Here is a 9,137-nt window from a genome sequence, read left to right as displayed (position 1 = left end):
CAGAGCGCCACTTCTCCCCAGGTTCACCAGAGGAAACACCACTGCACAAAATGCTTTTCCTCCCAGCTGCTGCTCTGTGCTGTCTGTGTTCAGGTGAGTGTTTCCAGCCAATCAGGAGCCAACAAAGTCAACCTGTAACAAACACTGTCACACTAACCTTCATCTATCTGTCTGTGTCTCTACAGCACTGGTTACCATGGCAGCAAACAGCTGATTCAGGAGCGATTTATCACAGACCAGGAGAGTGTGAATCAAAGTCTCCTCAGCTGTGAGGGACTGAGTTGTGTAGCAAAAATACTGTGTACTGGTACCAGAAGAAAGAGAGAGAAAAGCTCACAGTGATTCTGACTGTTAACAGGAATAATGGTTATGTTTATTCAGATTTCAACCATCCACAGAAAAATGATTTCTCAGCTGTGAGGAAACAGAATGGCTGTGAGTTGGTAGTTGCAAGAATTAGCTCTGCTCATTCAGCCACCTATTATTGCTCCTGTTTGAAGTCGGGTACCCACAGTGAATAATGATCTCTGCAGCCTGAACAAAAACCAACAGACTAGCAGAAATCAGACACCTGAGCACTTTCCTCATTTCTTTTTCCTTTAATGTTTTAGAAATTCACTGTAAACAAATACAGGTTTGTGCCAGCTTAATCCTTATTTTCCTTAATTATCCTTATTTTTATTTAAACACATCTTTTTTATTATGTCATTAATAAATATTGTATACATGTATATTTGCTGTATATACATTTTGCTCTTTACTACCGTGGTCTTTCCCTGACCACCTGAAGTGCCTTGAGGTGAATGTTGTAGTGCTTCAGAAGTGTACAGATATAATTTAACTGAATAATATGAATATTTTTGCATTTTTGTTGATATTGCAAAATAAAACTAAACTTTATATAATCACCCCTTTCCAAAAAAAACCATTTATTAGTAATCCTATCCTATTATTAAAAATTTTGTTTAAATGTATTTAAGTGTAAATGCAAAAAGTCGAGACTGTTGTTCTAACATCTCAGGTCATTGTAGTCAAAGGAGCTTGAAAGAAAAGCGTCTGGACTTCTTTAAGTTGCTTGAAGACGTTTCACCTCTCATCCGAGAAGCTTCTTCAGTTCTAAGGTCAAATGGTGGAGAGTCCCAGATATTAAACCTAGTGGGAGTGTCCCCCCAGAGGGACAAAAGGACCCCTGATGATCCTCTACATCCACTGAGCCAAGGTGTGAAACTGGGTGTGGGTCACAATCAGCCAGGTTTCGGGTGAGCTCATTGTGAAACCTGGCCCCACCTATCATGTGATTCCTGAGGTCAGATGGCCCAGGATGTGAGTGGGCGTTAAGGCGTCTGGGAAGGGATCTCAAAACTGGATTATAGATGGCAGAGAGTTGGTGTCGTAAACCCCGCCTCTGTTCAAAGATGGTCGCTCACAGTGGACATAGATGCTTCTTTCACTCCTCTTTCAAACCATCTGTCCTCTCTGTCCAAAATGTGAACATTGGCATCCTCGAAAGAGTGTCCTTTGACCTTATAGATGCAGATGGACTGCTGAGTCTTGTCCTGTGGAGGTGGCTCTTCTGTGTTGTGCCATGCGCTTGTGAAGTGGCTGTTTGGTCTCTCCAATGTAGAGGTCTGGGCATTCCTCGCTGCACTGTACAGCATACACCACATTGTTAAGTCTGTGTTTTGGCGTTTTGTCTTTCGGGTGAACCAGTTTTTGTCTGAGCGTGTTGCTGGGTCTGAAATCACCGGGATGTCATGCTTGGAGAAAACTCTAGGCTTCACTGGCTGTAGTTAAACCTTTACTCAAAAAGCCATCTCTAGACCCAGCAGTCTTAGCTAATTATAGGCCAATCTCCAACCTTCCTTTCATATCAAAATCCTTGAAAGAGTAGTTGTCAAACAGCTAACAGATCATCTGCAGAGGATGTTTATTTGAAGAGTTTCAGTCAGGTTTCAGAGCTCAACGCACAGAAACAGCTTTAGTGAAGGTTACAAATGATCTTCTTATGGCCTCTGACAGTGGACTCATCTCTGTGCTTGTCCTGCTAGACCTCAGTGCAGCGTTCGATACCTGTTAGACCATAATGATTCTATTTGTCACTGCGGCGGCGGACGAGCCATGTATTATGAAGGACCCAAGATGCAGGCACTACTGATGTGAATGGGCTTTTATTGAGGAGGACGATGTACAACAAAAGGCAAAGGATGGCAAGAACAGAACTGACAAAACCTAACTGGACAAACTAAGAATAAAACAAATCTGAAACCTAGAGCCACAAACGAAGACGCAGGGAGACGTAGACAGGTGCAGGGGAACCACACAGGATGACAGAGGGCGATAACACAGACAAACCAGCAACAGGCAGGAGAACACACAGGGCTTAAATACTCACAGCAGTAATCAAGGGATGGGAGACGGAGGGGAACACACCTGGGAGAAATCAGATCTGACGAGACACGGGAAACGTAAACTGAACACACTCACATGAGACAGAGACCTTCAGAATAAAACAGGAAACTCACAGACACAGAGAACCAGATGAGACACTGAACTTAAAAGACAGATTCACGAGCAGACAGTGTGACAGACAGACAGAGGGAACACAGAGAAGTGGCACCAAACAACTTGTTCACACCTGCATTTTAACAAGTTAGACAGTGTCAAAGGAGCTTGCAAAGAAAAGCGTCTGGACTTCTTTAAGTTGCTTGAAGACGTTTCACCTCTCATCCGAGAAGCTTCTTTAGAAAAGAAGATCAGACACCAGCGAGGGAGGATAAGAAGACAGACGCAACAACATTGTCATCCCCTATGTAGCCGGTGTATCAGAAAAACTCAGGAGAGTTTTCTCCAAGCACGACATCCCGGTGCATTTCAGACCCAGCAACACGCTCAGACAAAAACTGGTTCACCCGAAAGACAAAACATGCCAAACCACATGACTTAAGCGAGTGCGCGTTAGTGACAACAGCTGTGTGCAGATCAACAATGGATCACATATCAATTGTGGGAGAGAGTATGAGCGTGCAGCGTTTAAAGCGTGGAAGTACTGACCTTACTTTGAGTTTGATTCCATAAAAAGTGACAAAAACATTAGCGTCCATCGTGCGTGGGAAGAAAACTTCTTTTTACAGCGAAAAAACCCCCTAAACTTCCAAACAAGCACGAGTAGCTACGATGTAATGGGAAATTCTGTTAGGAGGTGGTGGGTAGGTGTATTGTTGTTTTTGGGTTTTGTTTCCCTTTTTGGCATAGGTAGGCGGGGCGGGGCTTGATGGCATTCCGGCACACCTGCGGCGCATCGGACGTCATCAGTGAGCGCTTTTATGGAGCTGAGTCACGGACGTCTGGTGTCGGAGTATTGTCGCTGTCACAAGTGGTAACGTGTTGGTGCAGCTGAATCTGTTGATTCCACGCTATTGAGCTGCATGTTTTTAGGATCCATCTCCTGCCTGCTTCTCCTTTGTTCTAGCCTGTCCCGCTGCCTGCTCGCCTGCCTAGTTTTCTTTGTGTTGGCTTCTTTGGATCCGTGACGGAGAGTTACTTCATACCAGTCTGTGACCACCGCTACAGCTGTAGTTCTGTGTTTCAAGTAAGCTCTCCAACTCTCCCCGTCCACTTTAGTTTAACTCTCGGCTATCGACGTTACTCCGTAAACTTTGTTTGTCCCTCGTTTTCAGGTAGCTCCGGTGCGTCATCTGCCCACCCGCATACCTCGGCTCCGTCTCATCTCTTCAGCTCTGCTCTCCTTGCACATTTTACCTGTCACTGTATATAGCCCCTTCCCTTGTAAATATTCCCCATCATTGTATATAAATCTGCATCACTACTATCCTGTGCCCGTGTGTGTTTCTGCCACTAAATACATCCATGTAAATTCCCCTAAGAGATTCACAGAGAAACTCGCGGATTCTTCCACTGACCGCGGCACACCTGCACCAGGGTAAACCTCCGCCTACCCTCCTGCTTTACAGGTGAAAATAGAGCAACAGGACCGCTAGTCTTTGACTTTATTTATTTTCTGCTGTGTTTTACTTGCATCTATTTGAAAGAGTGAGTGTAAACACAAAAAAATATTTTATGTGCTGGAATGTGCAGAAAATAGGTTTAAATGATTAAACAAATTTCTTCCAGTCAGAGAATGTTGCATATAATTAAATTTTTGCTTGATGCATAAAGTTAAAAGATTAAAACTAATAAAACAAGTTTTAAAAAGAGACTTTTCCATTTGATTACATTTTGTATGATGGATTATGCAGAAAAAGTAGAATTGGGCTGAAAGATCTATCCTTTATCACCTATTCAGGTTGTAAATCGATGTTTTTAAAAAGTAACTAAGTAACTAGTAATTACTTTTGAAAATAAGTAATCAGTAAAGTAACGGGATTACTTTTGGGAGAAGTAATCAGTAATTAGTTACTGATTACTTTTTTCAAGTAACTCCAAAACACAGACTTAACAATGTGGTGTATGCTGTACAGTGCAGCGAGGAATGCTCAGACCTCTACATCGGAGAGACCAAACAGCCACTTCACAAGCGCATGGCACAACATAGAAGAGCCACCTCCACAGGACAAGACTCAGCAGTCCATCTGCATCTAAAGGTCAAAGGTCACTCTTTCGAGGATGCCAATGTTCACATTTTGGACAGAGAGGACAGATGGTTTGAAAGAGGAGTGAAAGAAGCATCTATGTCCACTGTGAGCGACCATCTTTGAACAGAGGCGGGGTTTACGACACCAACTCTCTGCCATCTATAATCCAGTTTTGAGATCCCTCCCAGACGCCTTAACGCCCACTCACATCCTGGGCCATCTGACCTCAGGAATCACATGATAAGGTGGGGCCAGGTTTCACAATGAGCTCACCCGAAACCTCTGGCTGATTGTTTCACACCTTGGCTCAGGGATTAGAGGATCATCAGGGGTCCTTTTGTCCCTCTGTGGGGGAAACTCCCACTAGGTTTAAATCTGGGACTCTCCACCATTTGACCTTAGAACTGAAGAAGCTTCTCGGATGAGAGGTGAAACGTCTTCAAGCAACTTAAAGAAGTCCAGACGCTTTTCTTTGCAAGCTCCTTTGACTACGATGACCTGGATGACTGAGAACCTTCACAGACAACAGATAGAATGCAAATTCATTGGTCATCCATACAGTATAACCATCCCAGAGTTAAAATGACACTTTGGGGGGGGGCTCCGATGAATAACAATCATTGCCCTTATTGGGGTGTTTGTGTGAGTGTGTGTATGTGTGCAGGGGGAGGTATCAACTTCTCCCTCCCTCCGTAGTGAAAACAAATTCCCAACCTTTTTGTGGTCCTACTCCTCCCCTCCAGAATGGAATCCACCAAATCGCTGCTAACTGAATAATGTGCAAAGAACGGGCAGACGAGGCGACAGATGCTCGCGTGCCTTTACAACCAAACCACCACAATCACTGCTCGCACCGCGCGCACACACAACCACATGCATTCCTCTTGACTCCAATCTGAAGCGACCGGAGTCCAGAGGCAGATTTCTAAGGCCGCTCCACCTGCTGCGCCTGTTGACTTCGAGGGAGGGGGATATGGCAGTGGATTGTCATTAATGTTGGCGGCAGACGTTTAATTCACACTATTACTTTATGACTACAAGGCCCGAACACACGGAGGCAATTGTTAGGCAAGCATAATGAAGAGAGCTGCACACGGGCACTGGAGCTATTTGTTTGTTTGTGCTGATCGCATGCATTTGTGGAGACTGATCTGGGCTTTAGAACAACCCATGGATCAATAAAATTATCTTTGGGGACGGGAGCAGAAGAAGTTAAACAAAACCAAAATCCAAGAGACATGGCATCTTTGCACCTGCTGTAAAGAATGAATATTTGCAGCTCAATGGGTGTCCTTAAGCACTAAAGATCATGTTTGCTCGGCTCTTCGGGTTATGCAGCGTAGCTAAATGTATTAAGCCTCCATCTGCTTTTTACTTAGATTATATCCCCTCTATACATTAATTGTTTTTATTCTGTGCAGTGTTTAAGACCCCGACACCCGCACCCCCTCCGCCACTTTCTTTCTTTTGCTCCCTTCTTCCATAAACTCCAGAGCTGACTTTGTTCTCCAAATGTGATTAGCTTCTCCGGGACGCCGGGAGTAATTGCATTACTGCATTGTGAGCATTTGGAGCTATGGAAATGTTGGGTGTCCGTATCAAACCTGTTTAAATACTCAGTGCATTATGGTTAAAGATGTGCAAAAGACGGGTGAATGCAAACATTTTTGCAGACATGGCTCAGGCGATGAATAGACAGGGAGCGGGAATAAAGGTTTTCCGCCAATTTAAGGCTGTGGGTTCAAAAGAGGAGCTTCTGGTTGGTGTCTATGCACTTTTAGAATTTTTTAATAAACCATAGTTTTCGGGGTAATTCGCAAAAAGTTGTAGAAGAGGTGCAGATGCGTTGCTTTAAAGACTAGCCTACACTGAATAACCTAGTTCATATGGATAACATCATTATGCTCAGTGATGGTGTGTATATCTAATTTCTATTGCAGCAGTGGGTTTAGCAACTGTTAGTACTTTATTGATTTGTTTTTGAGATACTGTATCTATTTATTTCTTAAGGTTAACTTCGGGTCAACGCTTTCAGTGGTTTTGAAAGTGTTGACTGAGAAATTTCCAAAGAATGTGATAAGTGGAGGTGAACGAGGCCGTTCTGAGCTTAGTTTCTTTTAGGTGAAGGTTGTGCTCTTTCTGCTCCAGATGGTCATTAGTGTCTCATCTTCGGTGTGTTCTATAATATTTCATTTCAATATGTATGAGGAGTTTTGGTGACTGAAGCTCTGATGAGCGCTTTTTCTCAGTCTTTTTTGACGCACACACAAGAAACACGCACAAGCACGCGAGCGAACACGCGAGTACAGCTCTGGAAAAGCTGCTTGGTACTCTACAATCCCCCATGACAACTCATTTCCTCACAGTTGTGTGGGGTTCGTGGCTCCGCTGGAGTCTTGTTTGGTCGGCTGTAATCGCTGGGTCCCGGTGCCAAACAAACCGCGCCAGATGGTCTCCAGAATGCACATCCCAGTTGTGCACATTGTAAACCTTAGATCTCTCTCTCCCTTTCTGTTCGTGCTTTTATTTCATTTCTCTGTTTATGTTTGATTCTCTGGCCTGTTTGCACATTTGCGCCAATTAGATTTTTTCCCCTTTTTCTAGTGAACAGAAAAATACATGCCCAAACTATAGAATTGTGGATGCTCCGTTGCTTATCAGAAACCCATCCTGCGGGGAGTTTGATGTTAAACAGATTTGTGCACGGGGACAGAGCTGTTCCTCGGCGTGACCAACTCTTTTAAGGCATTCATTAGAGTCCGGCTTCCTTTCAACGCGATTCGCCACACAGCTTACCCGGCTTATACCCTCACCCATAGACAGTTACAGATGAGGCACATGTGAAAAAATATATTGCGCTGAACAGCATTTCCTACAAAGTGTCTGAGCATGGAGAAGGGGATAGTTAGCTGCCACTTGAAAGAGCAGAAAAAGACTTGGAACAGTACAAGCTGGTGGCACGCATACGCACTAACGCCGAGACACCCGGTGCGTCAATCATTCAGCAGGAGTGTGTGTGGTGACAGCTGGTTATAGCTCGACTAGGTGTGTCTATCAGTGATTCAAGTATAGGGACTTACAAAGCTAAAGATGAATGTGACTGTATATCTTCTTGTTTAATGATAATTTAGACTCTTTGTGTCTCCGCGCTGTCTGGAGAGAACAGACCCGAAGCGAGAAACTCGTAAACCTTCCCGGTGTTTTATAGCAACGGGGGAAGCAATTTCAATATGTTCCTTTTTAGTTTATCCCACTTTATCCCTTTCCTCCCTCTTGCGTCTCCCCTTTCCTCTCTTTTCGGAGTTTGAGTGGCTACTAGCCAGCTTTTGATTTAAGGATCTGTTTGTCTTTCCCGGGATGTGAAAAAAGGGTCGTGGCTGGGGGGGGCAGAGGGCGATAACACAGACAAACCAGCAACAGGCAGGAGAACACACAGGGCTTAAATACTCACAGCAGTAATCAAGGGATGGGAGACAGGAGGGCATCACACCTGGGAGAAATCAGATCTGACGAGACACGGGAAACGTAAACTGAACACACTCACATGAGACAGAGACCTTCAGAATAAAACAGGAAACTCGCAGACACAGAGAACCAGGCGAGACACTGAACTTAAAAGACAGATTCACAAGCAGACAGTGTGACACCATAGACAGACAGAGGGAACACAGAGAAGTGGCACCAAACAACTTGTTCACACCTGCATTTGTCACAAGTTAGACAGTGCGTTTGTGTTGGTCACTCACAGCATGCTGATGACAAGGTGTTTAAAATCAGAACTGCAGACAGGCCGTTTCATCTTCTCCACTCCACAGCCTACTGGTGTTGGCCAGAGGGGCCGATGGCGCGATATGGCAGCCTGGCTTCTGTCAGTCTGCCCCAGGGCAGCTGTGGCTACAACAACTGTAGCCTCCACCAGTGTGTGAATGTGAGAGTGACTGAATAGTGGCATTGTAAAGCGCTTTGAGGGTCACGAAAAGCGCTATATAAATGCAATCCATTATTATTATTATTATTATTATTATTATTATTATTATTATTAGTGCTTCCACTTAAAGCTGCTAAGCTATCGGTGCAATCAGAATAGTGTTCCCCTCATCATCTCCACACTTTAACCTTCCAATCCAACTGCCATAGGTAAAATCTGGACTCATCACTGAACTGAACATAACATTCGTCCAGATGTTCAGGTTCCAGTGAACATGCTGACATACTGAATCTTTCCTGTTCTGATGCTCAAGTTCATCAAGGACATATGTAAAACCTGCAGGATACAGGCCCTCGAGACCTGGAGTTTGACACCTGTGCCCCTTAAAAATGAAGGCCTAACCCTAAACCTAAACCTACCAATAACTTATTTGCAACCCTGACAATGAAACCACATTCTGAGCCTCAAAAATGCTTTCAAATTTGTGAGGACCGGTATGTGTGTCCTCACAAGTTTTTGATTTTTGATTTGATTTTATTGATTAGCATTCAAATTCAAATCTCAGTGAAAACAGTGAAAAAACAAACAAACAAACAAACAGTGAAAACAGAACAAAA

The 9,137-nt window shown here is 44.0% G+C and overlaps 1 protein-coding gene across 1 annotated transcript in view; it reads left to right on the top strand.

Annotated features, from left to right (window-relative positions):
* The window catches only part of LOC121812755 (immunoglobulin lambda-1 light chain-like), a 31,931-nt gene that overhangs the window by 18,502 nt on the left and 4,292 nt on the right, over positions 1-9,137 (top strand). The gene's annotated exons all lie outside the window — the stretch shown is intronic.

Source organism: Haplochromis burtoni, unplaced genomic scaffold, assembly GCF_018398535.1.
Source record: "Haplochromis burtoni strain Fernald_Lab_line unplaced genomic scaffold, NCSU_Asbu1 Contig_787, whole genome shotgun sequence".
Classification (NCBI taxonomy): Eukaryota; Metazoa; Chordata; class Actinopteri; order Cichliformes; family Cichlidae; genus Haplochromis; species Haplochromis burtoni.
Note: the sequence above shows the minus strand (reverse complement) of the source record. Positions and strands in the feature narration are given on the sequence as shown.